Source organism: Hypanus sabinus, chromosome 21 (assembly GCF_030144855.1).
Source record: "Hypanus sabinus isolate sHypSab1 chromosome 21, sHypSab1.hap1, whole genome shotgun sequence".
Classification (NCBI taxonomy): domain Eukaryota; kingdom Metazoa; phylum Chordata; class Chondrichthyes; order Myliobatiformes; family Dasyatidae; genus Hypanus; species Hypanus sabinus.
Window position 1 is genome coordinate 20563349 of NC_082726.1, and position 20287 is coordinate 20583635.

Genomic DNA, 20287 nt, shown 5'->3' on the forward strand with positions numbered 1-20287 from the left:
TCCCTTTTACATTTTTCCACTCTCACCTTAAATCTTGTTTTAGATTCCCCTACCCTGGGAGAAAGACTTTGACCATCCACCTTATCTATCCCCTCTTAACTTTCTATACCATACCAATATGATATTACCCCTCAGCCTCCGACACTCCTCAGGAAAAAATCCCAGCCTATCTGGCATCTCCTTCGAAGTCAAGCTCTCCAGTCCTGGTGACAACCTCACGATCTTTTTTGCACCCTTTATGTTTAGTTGTAACCTGGTGTCCAAACTCTGGTAAAGGGTGGTTTAGATTGCACGTAGGTTTGCAGCTGTTTCCAAGAACAGTGATCCAGGGAAGTGGACTAATTGGTAACTGGTAGTTCGTCATTGGTTTATCGCTGACAGACGTACCAGGATACAATAAAGTGCCTTTGTTTGCTGCCAACCAGACAGATTGTTGTAAACATGAGTACTCTGAGGTGGAACAATGAGAAGAGGGAGGGGAGACAATGACTGGCTGGGAGACATCCTTGATTATGCTGGCTGCTTTCCTGAGGCAAAGGAAGTGTAGACAGGGACGATGCAGGTGTGGCTGGTTTTCGTGATGGACTGGGCTGTCCACAAATCTCTGCACTTAAACTTTGAAACATTCAGAATGGAGTGCAAATCGAAGGGAGGACCTGCAAGGTGATGGTGTTCCCCTTGACCTCCCGCACTTGTTCCTCTAGATGGTAGAATTAGTGGGGTCATGGCTGTTCTCAGATTTGATCAGGAGAGTCCATTCCACGTAGAGAAACATAGAGAACACAGAGAACTGTTTCTGAACAGCACAGATCCAGGCCCTTTGGCCCACAATGTTGAGCCAAAACATTTAAATTAGTTACAAATGATCAACTAATCTAATCCCTTCTGGCTACACAACGCCCATTTTCTTTCATTCCCCTCACATTTATGATGTGCCTCTTAAATGTCCCTAGGGTATCTGCCTCTGTTGCCTCCCCAGGCAGCGCATTCCAAGCACCAACCACTCTGCGTAAAAAAAACTTGCCCCTCAAGTCTCCATCTGAACTTAACTTCTCTCACCTAAAGTGCATACCCTCTGGTACTTGAAGGCAAAATTAGCACAGTTCTTTTAGGGAAATTATTTCTGACAAGTCTCCTGAAACTCTGAGGAAATAACAATCAGGATAGACAAACAAGAGTCAGTGGATGTTGTTTACATGGATCTTCAGAAGGCCTTTGACGAAGTGTGTACATTAGGCTGCTTAACAAGACAAGAACCCATGGTATTGCAGAAAATATACAAGCACGGATAGAAGATTAGCCGACTAGCAGAATGCAAAGTGTGGGTCTAAAGGGGGCCTTTTTCATTGGCTGTCAGTGACTAGTGATGTTCTGCAAGGGACCGCTTCTTTTCACGGTACGTGGATTTAGGTAGAGCAGAATTTGTTAAGTGTATCGAGGAAGGTTTCTTAAATCAATATGTGGATGGTCCAACAAGAGGAGGGGCTGTACTGGACCGGGTGTTAAATAATGAGCCTGGCCTTCAGTGTGTGAACAGTTAGGGAACAGTAACCACACCTCCTTAACTTACAGGACAGCTATAGATAAGGGTAGATATGGTCCTTGCAGAAGAGCTTTAAATCAGAGTAGGGCAAATTACAAGAGCATGAGGCAGGAACTAAACAGAGTTAATTGGGAACATCTTTTCTCTGGCAAGTCCGCATCAGACATACTTAAATATCAATTGTAGAGAGTATAGAAAAGGTATTTTCCTGTTAGAAGGTAAAGATAGGGCGGGAAAGATAAGAGAACATTGAATGTCCAGAAGGGTGATGAATTTATTCAAGAAGAAAAGGGAAAAGCATTTAGATCTACAGAGGTTAGGATCAAACAAAGTACATGAGGTGTATAACAAAGCCAGAGGTTAACTATAGAATGGAATCAGGAAAGCCGGAGGGCCATTCAAGTCCTTGCCAATTAGGATCAAGGTGACTCCCAAGGCATTCTGAACATACACCAGGAGCAAGAGGATAACTCGGGAGAGGGTGCATTACTCAAGGATAAAGGGAAGGGGAACATTTGTTTTGATGCAGAGAATGCGAGTGAATTACTTAATGACTACTTTGCTTCAATAGTTACCAAGAAAAAGGATATGGAGGACCAGGAGATGAGTGTTGAGTGTATGAATACTTCAGGGCATTCAGAGGTCAAGGAGGAGATAAGTGTTGGGCCTCCTAATGAGTATCAAGGTGGACACGTCCCCAACTGATGGGATTTACCCCAAGTAATTAAAGGAGGCAAGAGGAGAGTTTTCTGGGCCTTTAACCAGTATCTTTGTGTCCTCTCTAGCCACAGGTGAGGTCCCGGAGGACTGGTGAGTGACTAATGTTGAACCTCTATTTAAGAAGGGAGAAAAGGAAAATCCTGGGAACTATAGACAGGCGAGTCTTATGTCAGTTGTAAGGTAATTGCTAGAGAAAAATTCTTAGGGATAGGATTTAGGAGCATTTGGAAACCCATGGCCTATTTAGTGAGACCCAGTATGGCTCTATGTATGGCAGGTTGTTTTTCTGACCAGATGATGAGAAAGATTGATGAGGATAGGGCAGTGGATGTTGTCTACATGGATTTTAGTAAGGCATTTGACGAAGTCCCTCATAGGAGGTTAATCCAGAAGATTAAGATGCATGGGATCAGAGGCGAATTGGCTGTTTGGTTCAGAACTGGCTTGCACATAGAAGACAGAAGATAGTGGTTGAAGGGACTTATTCGAGCTGGAGGTCTATAATTAGTGGAGTTTCACAGGGATCTGTGCTGGGACCTCTGCTGTTTGTGATCTGGATGAAAATTGTAAATAGGTGGATTAGTAAATTTACAAACGATACCAAGATTGGTGGAGTTGTGGATAGTGTAGAAGACCGGCAAAGAATAGAGAGTGATATTGATCAGTTGCAGATATGGGCAGAGAAATGGCAGATAAAGTTTAACCCAGATAAATGTGAAGCGTGGCAACTTGGCAGGGCTAATGCAAGGAGGTATATAGGAGAATGGTAGGGCAAGACCCTTAACAGTGTTGCTGTGCAGAGAGATCTTGGGGTTCAAGTTCATAGTTCCATGGAAGTGACTACAGAGATCAATAAGGTGGTTAAGAAGGCTTATGGAATATTTGCTCTTATTAGTTGACCCATTGAATTCAAAAGTCAAGAGGTTCTGTTGCAAGAATATAGAACTCTGTTTAGGCCACATCTGGAGTATTGTGCACAGTTCAGGTCCCCCACTATACGAAGGATGTGAGGCTTAGGAGAGGGTGCAGAAGAGGTTTACCAGGATGCTACCTGGTTTAGAGGGCATGTGCTATCACAAGAGGCTTGGGTTGTTTTCTCTGGAGCGTTGGAGTCTGAGGAGAGATCTGATCTGTACTTCTACTCCCTGAGTATAAGTAGAGTCTGAAGGCTACAGCACCAGTAGTGAGGACCAAGAAGGTATGGACAAGGGAAGCACAGGAGCAATTACAGGACTGCTTTGAATAAGGATTGGAATGTATTCAGGTGTTCATTTTTGAGTCTGGATGAGTATGCCTCAGTTGTTACCGACTCCATTAAAACCTCTGTGGATGAGTGTATACCCATGAAAACTTGCTGCACATTTCCAAATCACAAGCCATGTATGAACCAGGGGGTTCATCGTCTTCTGTGGGCTGGGTCTGTGGTATTTAAGACTGGTGACCCAGGCCTGTACAGGAAAACCAGGTATGACTTGCTGAGGACTATTTCAAAGGCTAAGAAATAATTCCGAGAGAGGTTGGAGGTGACATCGGATGCATGTCAACTTTGGCAGGGCTTGCAGGACATCACTTCCTTAACAGCAAAACCCAACATTGTGAATGGCAGCAATGATTCACTACCAGACGAGCTCAAGGTCTTTTATGCTCGTTTTGAAAGGGAGAATAAAACACCAGGTACAAGGATCCCTGTTGCACCCGGTGACCCTGTGGTCTCTGTCTCGGAGGCCAATGTCAGGATGTCTTTCAGGAGGGTGAACCTTCACAAGGTGGCAGGCCCTGACGGAGTACCTGGTAAGGCTTTGAAAAGTTGTGCCAACCAACCGGCGGGTGTGTTCAAAAACTTATCAATCTGTCTGTCATTGCTAGTGTCGTAAGTTCCCACCTGTTTCAAATGGACACTATTATACCAGTGTCCAAGAAGAGTAGTGTGAGCTGCCTTAATGACTATAGTCCAGTAAAACTCAGATCTACGGTCATGAAATGCTTTGAGAACTGTGTCATCGCCAGAATCAACATCTGCCTCAGGAAGGACCTGGATCCACTGCAATTTCCCTGCTACCAAATAGGTCTCCGGCAGATGCAATCTTAATGGCATTTCACGTGGCCTTAGATCACCTGGACAATACAAACACCTCAGGATGCTGTTCATCGACTATAGCTCAGCATTTAACATCATCATTCCTTCAGTCCTGATCGAAAAGCTACAGAACCTGGGCCTCTATATCCCTCTCTGTGATTGGATCCTCAGCTTCCTAACCTGAAGACCACAAACTGTGAGGATTGGTAATAACATCTCCACCTCACTGACAATTACCACACGCTCCACAGGGATGTGTGCTTAGCCCACTGCTCTACTCTCTCAATATCCATGACTGTGAGCCTAGGAATAGCTCAAGTGCCATCTGTAAATTTGCTTATGATACAAGCATTGTTGGCAGAATCTCAGGTGGAGACAAGAGAGTGTACTGGTGTGAGATAAGCCAGCTAGCTGAGTGGAGTCACAGCAACAACCTTGCACACAAAGTCAGTAAGACCAAAGAGCTGATCGTGGACTTCAGGAAGGGTAAGACGAGGAGCCACGAACCAATCCTCAAAGAAGGATCAGAAGTGGAAAGAGTGAGCAATATCAAGTTCCTGGGTGTCAAGATCTCCGAGGATCTAACCTGGTCCCAACATATTGATGCAGCTATAAAGAAGGCAAGACTACAGCTATACTTCAGTAGGAGCTTGAAGAAATGTGGTTTGTCACCTAAAACGCTCAAAAGTTCCTACTGACGTACTGTGGAAAGTATTCTGACAGGCTGCATCACCGTCTGGTGTGGGGTGGGGGGGCTACTGCATAGGACTGAAAGAAGCTACAGAAAGTTGTAAAATTAGGCAGCCCTATCATGGATACTAACCTCCGTAGTGTCCAAGACATCTTCAAGGAGTGCTGCCTCAGAAAGGCAACATCCATTATTAAGGTCCCCTATTACCCAGTTCATACCCTCTTCGCATTGTTACTACCAGGAAGGAGGTACACAGCCTGAAGGAATACACTCAGCAATTCAGGAACAGCTTCTTCCCCTCTCTTGTCCAATTCCTAAATGGACATTGAACCCATGAACACTACCTCAATTTTTTTTAAATTTCTGTTTTTGTATGATTTTTAATTTAACTATTTAAAATACATATATATGCTTACTGTAATCGATTTTTTTCTATATTGATCATGTATTACAATGTACTGCTGCCGCTGAGTTAACAAATTTTACAACATATGCTGGTGATACTAAACCTGGCTCTGATTGCCGTTTACAAGACATAGACAGAGTGGACAGAGAGTATCAGTTTCCCAGGAAGGAGAGGTCTAGTACCAGACGGTGACAGGGGGTAGGTTGAAGGTGGATGTGAGGGGTAGGATTTTCACTGAGAGAGGCACGGATGCTTGGACTGTGCTGCCTGATTCGGTATGGTGGCAAATACATTAGAGGCTTTTAAGAGACATTTTGATGGGAACATGGAGGGATATGGAATGGTATATGGAATTCTTGTTTGGGCTGGCCTCATAAATAGCTTCAGGATTCAGCCTCTGGCTGCAGAATTGTTCCTGTCCAAACCCCTGTCTGTATCCCTTCCCTTCACCTTCCACCTGGAGCCTCACCTTGCCCTGCCTCTGCCTGGAGCCTCGCCTCACCTCTGCCTGGAGCCTCGCCTCGCCCTGCCTCTGCCTGGAGCCTCGCCTCGCCCTGCCTCTGCCTGGAGCCTCGCCTCGCCCTGCCTCTGCCTGAAGCCTCGCCTCGCCTCTGCCTGGAGCCTCGCCTCACCCTGCCTCTGCCTGGAGCCTCGCCTAGCCCTGCCTCTGCCTGGAGCCTCGCCTCACCCTGCCTCTGCCTGGAGCCTCGCCTCGCCCTGCCTCTGCCTGGAGCCTCGCCTCACCCTGCCTCTGCCTGGAGCCTCACCTCGCCTCGCCTCTGCCTGGAGCCTTTCCTCGCCCTGCCTCTGCCTGGAGCCTCGCCTCGCCCTGCCTCTGCCTGGAGCCTTTCCTCGCCCTGCCTCTGCCTGGAGCCTCTCCTCGCCCTGCCTCTGCCTGGAGCCTCTCCTCGCCCTGCCTCTGCCTGGAGCCTCGCCTCGCCCTGCCTCTGCCTGGAGCCTTTCCTCGCCCTGCCTCTGCCTGGAGCCTCGCCTCGCCCTGCCTCTGCCTGGAGCCTCGCCTCGCCCTGCCTCTGCCTGGAGCCTCTCCTCGCCCTGCCTCTGCCTGGAGCCTCTCCTCGCCCTGCCTCTGCCTGGAGCCTCTCCTCGCCCTGCCTCTGCCTGGAGCCTCGCCTCGCCCTGCCTCTGCCTGGAGCCTTTCCTCGCCCTGCCTCTGCCTGGAGCCTCTCCTCGCCCTGCCTCTGCCTGGAGCCTCGCCTCGCCCTGCCTCTGCCTGGAGCCTCGCCTCGCCCTGCCTCTGCCTGGAGCCTTTCCTCGCCCTGCCTCTGCCTGGAGCCTCGCCTCGCCCTGCCTCTGCCTGGAGCCTCGCCTCGCCCTGCCTCTGCCTGGAGCCTCGCCTTGCCCTGCCTCTGCCTGGAGCCTCTCCTCGCCCTGCCTCTGCCTGGAGCCTCGCCTTGCCCTGCCTCTGCCTGGAGCCTTTCCTCGCCCTGCCTCTGCCTGGAGCCTTTCCTCGCCCTGCCTCTGCCTGGAGCCTCGCCTCGCCCTGCCTCTGCCTGGAGCCTTGCCTCGCCCTGCCTCTGCCTGGAGCCTTTCCTCGCCCTGCCTCTGCCTGGAGCCTCGCCTCGCCCTGCCTCTGCCTGGAGCCTCGCCTCGCCCTGCCTCTGCCTGGAGCCTCGCCTCGCCCTGCCTCTGCCTGGAGCTTCGCCTCGCCCTGCCTCTGCCTGGAGCCTCGCCTTGCCCTGCCTCTGCCTGGAGCCTTTCCTCGCCCTGCCTCTGCCTGGAGCCTCGCCTTGCCCTGCCTCTGCCTGGAGCCTTTCCTCGCCCTGCCTCTGCCTGGAGCCTCGCCTCGCCCTGCCTCTGCCTGGAGCCTCGCCTCGCCCTGCCTCTGCCTGGAGCCTTTCCTCGCCCTGCCTCTGCCTGGAGCCTCGCCTCGCCCTGCCTCTGCCTGGAGCCTCGCCTCGCCCTGCCTCTGCCTGGAGCCTCTCCTCGCCCTGCCTCTGCCTGGAGCCTCGCCTCGCCCTGTCTCTGCCTGGAGCCTCGCCTCGCCCTGCCTCTGCCTGAAGCCTTTCCTCGCCTCGCCCTGCCTCTGCCTGGAGCCTCTCCTCGCCCTGCCTCTGCCTGGAGCCTCGCCTCGCCTCACCTCTGCCTGCAGCCTCGCCTCGCCCTGCCTCTGCCTGGAGCCTCGCCTCGCCCTGCCTCTGCCTGGAGCCTCACCCTGTTGGGAGCTGTCTGTCTGTGTCCATGCCCTAGTTAGGTAGGTCCGGCCGTTTTGCCGCTACCTAGCATTGGGAACTGTCTCATCATGTTCAGCGTTCTGTGTAATGTGTCTCGGCCCTACATCATGTACCCAAGGAGGGGTCCTGGCTCGGTGTTCCATGTTCCTGTTTCTCCCTCGACCAAGGCTCTGGGTTTTTGTCATGTCCATGTGCCTCGTCCAGCCCAGGAGCACCTTGCCCAGCCCAGTGCTGGGATTTCCTTGTCCTGTGCTGGAGCTGTCTTGTCCAGGAGTCTCAGGTCCAGTCCTGTAGTTTCTTCCTCGACCAAGGCTCTGGGTTTTTGTCATGTCCATGTGCCTCATCTAGCCCAGGAGCACCTTGCCCAGCCCGGTGCTGGGATTCCCTCATTCTGTGCTAAGGTTCCTTTGTCCCGTCCAGGAGTCTCATTTCATTTTTCAATCTTTTTATTCATTTTCAAATAAAGAATATACAAATCAGAGGAGGAGTTTTGCAAACAGATAATATAAAAGACATATAAACAGCAATAATAAAAACAGAAAGTATATAATGTCAAAATCAAATAGGTAAAATATTACACTGCTATATATACAATGGTCAAAAAAAACTACAACTCCTCATAGCAATCATAAAAAAAAGATTGGAAATTCAATTTGATAAAGGGAAAAAACCCCACTAACTAACTGAAACAAAAAAAAGAAAGAAAAAAAGAAAGAAAAAGTAAGATTGGGCAGTTCAATTGAGGATAAAATTTTTTAAAAAGAGGAAAAAAAATCCTTCCAGTCATCTCCGAACCTTCACGGATAAGGATTTTCCCCAAAGAGAATAAAGAAGAAAAAAAAATTAAATCATATGAAAATACTGAATAAAGGGTCACCAGACTTGTTCAAAATTAAAGGATGTATCAAATGTCTGGCTTCTAATTTTCTCCAAGCTTAGACATGACATAATGGAGGAGAGGCAATAAAAAACAGTGGGTGGGTTAGATTCTTTCCAGTGTAGCAAAATAGCTCTTCTAGCCAGTAAAGTTGAAAGGCTATCACATGCTGGGCAGAAGCAGACACTTTGCTTGCTTCCTCTGGAATAATCCCAAAAATTGCTGTAAGTGGATTAGGTTGAACATCCACATCTATAACTTTAGATAATATTCCAAACACATCCCTCCAAAAATAATTTAAACTTACACATGACCAAAACATATGAGTTAGAGTAGCCACTTCTGCGTTACATCTGTCACAAATAGGGCTTATATTAGGAAAAATATGTGTCAGTTTATCTTTGGACATATAAGCCCTGTGTACTATCTTAAACTGAATTAAGATATGGCGTGCACAGATAGATGAATTATTAACTAAATAATAAATTTTACTCCATTGATTATCTGAAAGTGAATGTTGAAGTTCTACTTCCCAGGTACGTTGAACCCTATCATTAGGCGACATGCGAGCATTCATTAACTGTTTATAAATGATAGCTATTAATCGTTTTTGAAAAGGTTTAAACTGAAAAATAGCATAAGCCAAATTTAAAGAGCAGGCCAAGGGGTAATTCGGTAAAAAATCACGTAAAAAATTCCTAACCTGTAAATATCTGAAAAAATGTGTATTAGAGATATCATATTTATCCATTAACTGTGAAAAGGACATTAAACAGTCTTGTAAAAACAAATCTGATGTCCAGGAGTCTCATGTCCAGCACTGTGCCTCTCCTCATCCTGTAGCCACGTCTTGTCCTCGCCGGGTTCTGGGATCTGAGCCCGAGTCAAGACCCAGGTTCTGGGTCCTTGTCCAGTCTCTGGCTCAGAGTCCAAGCCCAGGCTCCTAGTTCCCAGTTCCATGTCCTGGTTCCCTATCCTAGTCAGGTCCTAGCCCAGGCCCGGAGTCCTTGTCTCGTCCAGGGTCGGTGTCATGCCCAGCGTCTTTTCTTCCTCTCTTCCCCTGCTTCCTTCTCACGCCTAGTCTTATTCCTGGTAGTTCAGTGTCTGTGTCTTGCATTTGGGTCCGCTCCCAATGCCCCCCTTATGACACCCTGAGGTGCACCAGTGTTGGTTGTCAGTGAAGCGGAGATGCTAATTCCGATCTTCAGAATGTGGTCTTCCCGTCGGGAAGTCTAGCATCTAATGGCAGAGGGAGGTACAGAGCCCAGGTTCTGGAGCTTTTCAATCAGAACCTTGGGAATGATTGTGTTAAATGATGAGCCGTAGTTAATAAAGGGCATCCTGACATGGGTATTTGTATTGTCAAGGGCCACATGAAGAGTCAATGAGATCACATCCGCGTAGGCCCATTGTGACCATGAGCAAACTGTAGTGGGTCCAGGTCCTAGCTGAGGCAGGAGTTAATTCTAGCCATAACCAACCTCTCAAAGCATTTCATCACAGTAGATGTGAGTCTTTCTGGGCGATAGTCGTTAAGGCAGCTCACTCTGCTCTTATTGGGCATTGGTATAATTCTTGTCCTTTTGAAGCAGGTGGGAAATTCTGACTGCAGCAATGAGAGATTAAAAGTATCTTTGAACACCCCAGGCAGTTGGTTGGCACAGGCTGTCAGAGCCACACCAGGTCCTCCACTGGGGCCTGTCATCCTGTGAGGGTTCACCCTCTTAAAAGACAACCTGACATCAGCTTCCAAGACAGAGGTCACAGGGTCACCGGTTGCTGCAGGGATCCTCATCGCTGTAGTTTAATTCTCCCTTTCAAAGTGGGCATAAAAGGTGTTGAGCTCATCTGGGAGTGAAGCATTACTGCCATTCATGATGTTAGGTTTCACTTTGTGGGAAGTAACAGCCTGCAAACACTGCCAGAGTTGATGTGCATTCGATTCCGCCTCCAACTTCATTTGGAATTGTACCTCTGCTCTTGAGGTAGCTCTCTGCAAGTTGTTCCTGGTTTAATTGTACAGACCTGGTGAAGCACCATCAATAACTCTCTGAGACGTGAGGCGAGATATCGGCTTTTATTGACTGGAAGAAAGAACAAGCAGCAATTGACCACCATGCTACATCCTGGAGACTGAGAGGCAGGGCTCAGGCCCCAATCGCCTTTATACCGGGGTCTGTGGGAGGAGCCACAGGAGCAGTCAGCGGGGGGTGTGTCAGACAGGTATATGTAGTTCACCACACCCAAGTCACCAGACCTGAATGCCACAGATCCAGCCCTCAGCAAAATATGAACCTCCTGGTTCACCCACGACTTTTGATTCGGATATGTAGTTAGTTCTCCCTGAATACAGTCCAGTTCACTGACTTGTCCATACCTTTCTGGTCCTCACTGCTGGTGCTACAGTCTTCAGTCTCTGCCTATACTCAGGAATAGAAGTACAGCCAGATGATCAGACTTTCCAAAGGGTGGGTGTGGGATAGCATGACCCACAATAACCCAGATGTGACCTCACCAAGACTCTGTATACCTGCAGCATGACATCCTGGTTCCTGTACACAAATCCAAGGCCAATTTATCATTTCCTTCCTCGTTACCAGTTGCATCTGCATGTTCACATCAAGGACACCCAATACTTTACTGCCATATGTCATTTTCCAGTCCATCATGAATTCAGTAGTTCTCCATCTTCTTGTTTTTCCGATTGAGGTGGATAACTTCATTTTTATCCACCTTCCACTGCATCCACTGCTCAATTGTCCAGTCTCTGAAGAGTCATAGAATCTCAGAGAGGTATTCAACCAATCACTTTCCTGGTGGCCAGTTGAACCACCAATCTGCATGTCTGTTGGGATATGGAAGGAATCTGGAGGTAACACACTGAGGGTATGCAAACTCCACACAGAGAGCAAAGTTTAAAGAACATTGATTATCTACTCTATATAAGCTTGAGATTCGTCTCTTTACAGGGGTCCCAAAACAACCAACCCCAATAAGACCCATTAAAAAAACCCCATGAAACGCCCAATAAGCAGAAAATAAAACTAACTCGTACAAACAAAAGCAGGCAAATAACTGAAGTTCATGAAAATGAGTGCACATCTGGGGAGCCAGTCAACACTGCAGCCAGTCCAGTTGGCCGTTAGTCTTGGGCCTCAGCTTCAGTTCAGTGCAGAGGACAGTAACCTGAAGTCAGGACTGGAGCCGGGTCACTGGGGCGGTGAGGCAGCATCTCTATCAAGGGCACCATTATGTAATGAAGCAAATTTGTCAGAATTGCCTGGAAGTCTCTTCAGAACTCACAATCCCACCCACTTTCCTGTCATCAGTAAATTCAGAAATATTGCACTTTGTTGCCACATTCAGATCATCGACGGAAATTGTGCAGAGCTGCGGACTAAGCACTGATCCCTGCAGAACCCCACCAGAGACGAACACAACCTACGTCAACTACCCCAGCCTGAGGAAGTGCCTAATGTTCAATTACTGCCTGTGAATCAATCAGTACAGTGCACTGGCACCAATTCAACAGGATTCATTTTGTACATGAGGTATGTTATTAAAGATTTTCTGAAAATCCAAACACACCACATTCATTGTTTCTCCTTTAACTATTTTAACAAGTAGTTCCTGAAAAAATCTCAGTTAAGTTTGTTTAATATGATTTCCCTTTAGGTACCACACAGAATACATGAAGAAAATCAGCAAGCAGGCAGGATCTATGGAGGGGATAAACAGTTGATGTTTCAGGCTGAGATCCTTCATCAGGACTGTCCTGAAAAGGACCTAATCAAGGACCTCGGTTTGAAACGTCAACTGTTTATTCCCCTCCACGGATGAGGCCTGACTTGCTGTGTTCCTCAGCTTTTTGTGTGTGAGCTTCTCAAGATTTCCAACAGCTGCAGAATCTCTTATACCTTCTCTTTCTGTACATGTTTTTGTGTAATCTGTTGAAAATTTCAGAGTGTCCAGTAATCACGTCCTTTATGATTTGCCCTACTCATGACAAATAGCTGGACTGTAGTTCCTTTTTCTCTTAGTCTGATTTAGTACCCTTGAATTTACAGTAACTATTCCATATTCAACAAATTTTTATAAGATGACAACCAATTGATCAACCATTTCCATGCATGCTTCTTTGACTGCTCTATGGCACAGATTATCAGTCCTTGGTAGTTTATCCGCTTTCAGTGTTATTGATTTCTCCCTAACTATCTCTACTGCAAACCCTTTTATTTCCCCAACTCGCTGGTACCCTTTACCACTTCTGGGAAGTCAGTTAAGTTCCTTTGTGAAAGAGGAAGTGCAGTTGAAATGCCAGCTTTACAGAAAATACAGATACTTAGCAACCACCTTCACTAAACATCTACATAAATGCTAGGCTTGCCATTTCAGTTGTGAACCATATTAATAAAAGATACTTACGCTGTCAGTTTCCAAATCAAATTGCTGTAAATTCATTCAGTTCTCTGAATTTTGTATTATTTTCTTACATAAATTCTGTAAGAGCATGTTTTTATTTGGCATGTCAAATTTTACTAGTACAGAAAAAACTTTGCTAATATGAAAAGCTAATACATTGTCAGCAAACTAATGAAGCCAGATCCAGAACACAGAGCTGACCCAGAACATTTCAACCTGTTTTCATTCCGTTGTTCTGCCAGTTCATTGAGCACCCAACTATAAATTCTCCATTTCTGACCATAAAGGACCTATATCTGTCCTCACTAATCTGCTTCTTTCTATAGTACTGTGCAAAAAATCATAAACTCACACACACACACACTCACACTCACACACACACACACACACACACACACACACACACACACACACACACACACACACACACACACACACACACACACACAGTAACTGGGGTACCAAAGACTTCTGCATAGTACTGTAGCAATTTTATGTTTTGCACCGTACTGCTGCAAAAATATCATGACATATGTGAGTGATGATGAACCTCATTCTGCTATGGTTCCTATTGTGGACTGAGAGAGAAGGGGGCAGGGAGAGGGAAGTTATGGTTGAGAAATGGGGAAGGGAAAGGAGAGGGAGTAGGAAGCACCAGGGTGGTGTTCTGTAATAACCAGGTTCAGTAGTAGTTACGACCCACAACTATCAGACTCTTGAACCAAAGAAGATAACTTCACTCAACTTCATTCACACCATCACTGAATGGTTCTCACAATCTCTAAACTCACTTTCAAGGACTCTACAACTTATTTTATTGATATTTATTGCTTATTTATTATTATTTTGTTTTTTTCTCATTTTGCATTTGCAGTTTATTGTCTGTTGCAGATTGGTTATTGTCTGTCGGATCGGGGAGTGGGGGGGGGGCGGATTCTTTCACTAATTCTATTGTGTTACTTGTATTTACTGCGAATGCCCACAAGAAGATGAATCTCAACTTGTATATGGTGACATATTTAAGGTTAGCAGAGCTGGGACTTTTCTCTTTGGAGCGTAGACGAATGAGAGGGGACTTGATAGAGATCTACAAGATTATGAGAGGCATAGATAGGGTGGATAGTCAGTACCTGTACCCCAGGGCACCAATAGCAAACACCAGAGGGCATATGTACAAAATTAAGGGAGGCAAGTTTAGGGGAGACATCAGGGGTAAGTTTTTTACACAGAGGGTTGTGAGTGCCTGGAATGACTTGCCAGGGATGGTGGTGGAGGCTAAAACATTAGGGGTATTTAAGAGCCTCTTGGACAGGCACATGGATGAAAGAAAAATGGAGTGTTATGGGGTAGTGTGGGTTTAGTACTTTTTTTAAGGATTATATGGGTTGGCACAACATGGAGGGCTGAAGGGCCAGTATTGTGCTGTAGTGTTCTATGATTCTATGTTTCTATATGTGCTTTGATAGTAAATTTACTATGAACTTTGAACTTTTGTTTTTTTTTGTGTAATTTAATGTAGCCTAGAGTTCAGTATTCTGTTCTCATTTCAATCTCATGTCATGTCTTACTTCCAGCCTCAGAAACTCCAGCACTTGGGTCCAGCCTGTGGTAAACTACATATACCTGTCTGGACACGCCCACCCTGCTGACTGCTCCTGTGGCTCCTCCCACAGACCCCTGTATAAAGGCGATTGGAGGCACTGCTCCTCCCTCAGTCTCCAGGATGTTGTCTGATGGTCTCTTGCTGCTGATAGTGCTCTCTCTTCCAGCTAATAAAAGCCTATCTCTTGCCTCACGTCTCCAAGAGTTATTGATGGTGCATCACAGCCATTCTTGCCTAGGCCTCTCATCACAGTACGATTGAGCCAGACATAGGCTCAGCACGGTATCAGAGTCTCTAGTCCACTGCAGTCAGCCTCAGCGAGAGGTTTTCGAGACACAGCCTGGAGATATGTGACTATCAAGTCCCTGTGGGCCAACTTTCGCAAGGGGGCAGCCAGAGTTGCTCAGGTGAGGCTGTCGGTTGCTCTGTGGAGCCAGCACACCACCTGACCCCGGAGAGATTCAACGGTAACTGGGTTCTTGCCACAGCTTCCTCACTCAATTCTCATTGGTGTTCGAACTGGTGCCCTTCAGAGTGCAGAAAGGTAGCCTTCATTATGTAAAGGGGGTTTCTTTTTTTTTTCTTTGCTACTGTGTATGTAATCAAAATGGCAGTGTAACCCCCTGGGTCACCTCAGGCTCGCTCAGCTCGTTCCCGTCTAGGGGGAGCAGCCTTTGGCCCCGCCAAACTGGGTCATCAGCTGTGTGGATGCTGTGTGATGTCCCCGCCTCGCCCAAAAACAGACAGTACACCATATGCGATTAAATGAGTACAATTTATAACGGTTACTATAAGTAAGTGATTAATAATGATACAGTATATATGAAGAAAAAAATAAAGAAAAGGTGCCAAACTTATCAAAGTCCAAACCACTTCGTGCAAAACCGTTGGAGCTCAATTACTGAAGTCTTCTGGCCACCATTCGATCCCCTCCGAACTCCTCGACTCGCAGCTTAGGACCATCCGAAGTGGTCAACCAAGCACATCTAGCTTCATCCCCCCTCCTCGGAGTACCTCCTGGCCTCGGACCCCCGCTTGGGGTCTGTTCCTCGCCCAGTTTACAGCATTGCGTCCTCTCTCTCTCTCCCCTTCGTGCCGATCTCCCCAAAAGCCCGTCAACAATAGCTTACAGACTCAGAAGAAAGAACAACATTAATCCCCATTTGGTTTACAAAGGAATACAATTCTCGTTATCAGTAAATTTTAACTCAAACAAGCTTCCAGTACTCTCTCGCAACAAAGAAGCATTCAATGGTCTACTTCTGCACCTATTGTCTATTGTCTAAAACAAAGAAGCCGTTTTGATTAACATATGCAGTAACAAAGAAAAAGAGGAAACCCCCCTCCCTTTACATTCGTACAGAGAAAGGACAGGAGCCCACGGTCATGCATCGCTTGCAGAGGGTTGAATCACATAACAGCCAAGATTTGTTAACCCCTTCCATTCATGAACACTACCTATGAGATTCTCCAAGGGGAAGAGGAGTCACGAAGCTAGACCTGTGGGATGTGTACAGTCTGAAGGAGAACAATGAGTGGAAAACTGCATTCATCATCCTGAATGGGCGCTATGAATACCAGGTCATGTCCTTCGGCCTCACAGACACTAGCAGCTTCCTAGGCTTTTATAAGCGATGTGCTCCACGAATCTTTTTATAAATATGCCTTCTTCTACTTGGATAGCATACTATTCTTCTCCAAGGCCATTGAATAGCATGTCACACACATCAGGAACATTTTAAAGAGGTTTCTAGACCATGGACTTTATGACAAGCTGAAGAAATCTGAATTTCACATGACTTCCATTCCATTTTTGGGTTTATCACCTTTAATAGCAATCTCAAGATGGACTCATCTAAGACCCAGGCAGACAGAGCCCCGCCAGTGCCATGCAACATGCAACAAGTCCAATGATTGCTGAAATTTTCCGACTTTTACTGTAAGTGCAAAAGGAATTTCAGCTCAGGGGTGGCTCCACTGACAGCACTAACTAAGAGATCCATGGACACTTCTGTCTGGACTAGTGAAGCAGAGGTGCTTTTGAGAACTCAATCAGCAGTTCACAACAGCTCCCATTTTGGTTTCAACTAACCTGGACCTTCCCTTCATCTTGGAAGTGGGTGCAATATTGTTTCAATGGACACCTTTGGCAGTAAGCTGCACCCATGTGCATTCTTCTCCAGGCAGTTATCCCTGGCTGAGGTAACCTATGACATCGCGAATAAGGAGCTGGTCACAGTTAAGTTGGCTTTGGAAGAATGGTATCACTGACGAGGTGGCCCGAGAACCCTTTTATTGTATGAACAGACCACCGAAACCTGGCTTATATTCAGGAGGCCAAGAGACTGAATTCCAGGCAGGCCAGGTGGTCTCTTTTCTTTAAATGCTTTAATTTTGTCCTAACCCAAAAACAGAAATCAGTTGCCTTTCCTTTATTAGAGAGAAGAGAGCCGGTGGTGTGTCGAATACCCGGTGAATGAGTAGGTACTGCAAGTCTGTGTCCTATTGATGCTTTTCTACGTGCTTGAGTGCTCGTGGGGGGGGGCGCCAATACTTTTTTGCTGGTGGGGAGGGGGTCATTGCTTGCGGCTGCTTATGCGTGGGAGGGGGGAGCTGGTAGGGGCTTTGGGGTTCTAACATTTAACTGCCATTCATTCTTTGGGGCACTCCCCTGTTTACGTGGATGTTTGCAAAGATAAAGAATTTCAGGATGTATATTGTATACATTAAATATAACTATCGAAACCTTTTATCCTGTCAGTTCAATGACCCCGAATAAGAGGAGCAGCCTACCACCATTTTGCACCAAGCCGAAGTGATAGCGCAAATTCACTGGGAAGTCAACGCTCCTGTCCACAAGGCCCGAGCGAACGGGACGATTACTACGAATTGGTCTTCTAGATCAGCTGTTCGTTCCAAGTTCCGTCCAGTCTCAGATACTTCAATTGGGTTGTGTATCGAGAATGGCTGCTCACCTAGGGTTTGCCAGGACCCTTGAGTTCATCAAGAGAAGGTACTGTCAGCCTGGAATGGAGAGAGAGGTGCAACAACATGTGCAGCATGCGAGGTGTGCGCCCAGAACAAGGAGTCCTTCTGTGACCTGCAATGTGCCAGCCAGCAACATTCCCTTTCAGACATTTCACTGCACCGGAGGACTAACAAGTTCAAGGCAGTCCAAAGAGCATCCTTCATAGTGGTAATGAGAGAGTGCCTGTTGTGGAACAGGCTGTGTACAACCCCTCAGTAAACTGAGATGTGCCACTTAATATCTAGCAGAGTAATCTCAAAGACATCTGTTGTGTTTGTGGAAATTTGGATTATTTAAATTCACTAGCATGGTTCTATAATTAGATGAACAATGCAGTTTAATGTTATCAGGTCATAACATTGGTTAGTGCAAAGTGACTCGAGAACAATTGACTTTGATAGATTGGTAAATGAGATAGTTCTTGGCACCGAGCCTCAGCCCTGCACTTGAGAAAAAACATTTCCCTTTTACTAAGTGGGGCTTGACAAGGAAGGTCATGTTCCACGTGGTAACAGGGAATCTGGTGGAGGAACTCAGCGGGTGAAACCACACCTGGGAGAGCGAAGGAACCATCGACATATCAGGTTGAAACCTTGCATCAGGACATATTGAGTCTTCCGCATTGAGAAGCCCTGGACAAGTCAGAAGGTTCTTAGAGCACTGAGGACTCATTCTGTGGGATTTAGGATTAACAATCCAGAGACCTAAAGGAAGTCCAAGTGTAATACCCTGTTAAGACCTTGTGTTATTTTATTAATACATTTATGCTGCTGAATGCAATAGGTGTTACTTTCATTACATTAGACAACTTGAGTATTTCATTTTTGCTGTTTAAAATAAAAATTCAGCTGATTAAGTTAGACTTATTGAACTAGCCAATAGGAATTGTCTTGTTAACAATTTTTTCTCTTTGAGAGTGCGGGAAAAGAACGAGGATCCATTTTCTGGAGAGCGTGGGTTCGAACAAGGAGAATGGAAACTGACAATTAACATCGAAGAGGAACATTGGGAAATGCCCTCGGAGCCCATTTAGAAGGACAGATATTGTGATGGAGAAATTCTCATTCAGACAATAGCCTCACGGGGAAAGTGCAGATAACTTTCAGTTAGGTAGTTAGCACACAACATTGCAAAATGTTCAACTCCTTTTTCCTTGGACATTGTGTGAATATTTGTTTCCTGGGGCAGGTCCTTCATTGCAAAACTGTTTCCGTTCTGCGAGTAGACGAAGTGAAGCAATCTAGATGGAGTACGCAACAATGAGCTCCAAAGCACGATATAGACTCATATTGTATATGATGGGCCTCTTTCATTATTTTGTATTATATAGAATCATTGTGTTCGTTAATAAGAATTTTTGTCAATACAATTTTGATCTAAGTTTATACTGGCGTGAGTTACTGTTTCCTGGTGAACTGTAAACTTGCATGATTGTATCAGTATTCATATAAGTAGTTGCCTTCATTTTTCTTAGAAGGAACAATCAATCTTTTATTTTACCCTAGATATGTTTATTGAATGGAAATTACCTTTTCATTGTGGAGTTCTCTGGATGCTTTCAAGAAGGAGCTAGATAGGTATCTTATGGAAAGGGGAATCAAGGGATATGGGGACAAGGCAGGAACCGGGTATTGATAGTAGATGATCAGCCATGATCTCAAAATGGCGGTGCAGGCTTGAAGGGCTGAATGGTCTACTTCTGTACTTATTGTCTATTGTTATATTGCTGTTAGGGTGCATTCACAGTAATAGGTAACTCATTAAAAGCCTATGGTGAGAAGCTGCACAAGTGGGAAATCTAAATGGCTATTGTGAGAGCAAAGAAACAATTCTGGATGAAGTTGGAGATACAAACGGATGCTCACAGCTGTGGTGATGACTTGCCATCAGCTCCAACCTAGTGAAATTGAACAGTGCTTCACGCTTTGACGAGCCCAACAGCTTTATAAGAGGGAGAATAATGACACACCCAGTCAATCCCTCCAAGACACCATGACCCTGTGTTATCTAACTTGTAGGCTGAAGTCAGAACATCCTTCAAGAGGATGAAGGCATCAAGCCTTTCTGGTCGAGTTCTAGACCTGTGCTGGCCAGCTGTTCGGGATTTGGGAACATCAGGGACAACTTCAACCCCTCGTTACTGTGCTCTCATGTTCCCATTTACTTCAAGATGGCAACGATTATACCAGTGCCCAAGATGAACAGGGTGACCTGCCTCTAGAACTACAGTCCTGTAGCACTTACACCCCTTCTGCCTCAGAATCACCTGCTGGCTTAGTAAGGACCTGAAGCTGTGAAATTTACAATAGGTCTACAGCTGATGCTGTCTCACTGGCTCTCCTCTCTGCTCTGGACCACATAGACAAAGGGAACACACACATCAGACTGTTGTTCATTCAACATGATCATTCCCTCAAAAATTATCATCTTATTCCAAGACCTGGGCCTCAATGGGATCCTTGACTTCCTCACTGGGAGACCATAACCCGTGCAGATCAAAGTGAGTCAGGGATCTGAAGTTAATGTCATGTTTTTTTCTGCGGAGGAGGGAGTCAGAGATTTGATGCTATTGTCGCAGGTTTTTTCTGTGAGGGAGGGGGGTGGGGATTTGCAAGTTTTGCTTCCTTTTCCTTTTCGTGCTGGGGGGAGGAACGGAGGTAGTGATGTATTTTCTTTCAACAGCAACCCCGTGGTCTTCCTGTATTTCTTTGCTATCTGGAGAAGACTA

At 46.2% G+C, this 20287-nt stretch overlaps 1 long non-coding RNA gene across 1 annotated transcript; it reads left to right on the forward strand.

Moving 5' to 3' along the window:
• Window positions 1-11886: 11886 nt before the first annotated feature.
• LOC132379209 (uncharacterized) lies at window positions 11887-18936 on the forward strand. The gene is made up of 3 exons (XR_009507331.1): window positions 11887-12057; window positions 14503-17015; window positions 17293-18936. It is a non-coding gene; the product is annotated as an uncharacterized LOC132379209 (long non-coding RNA).
• The last annotated feature ends 1351 nt before the right edge of the window (window positions 18937-20287 follow it).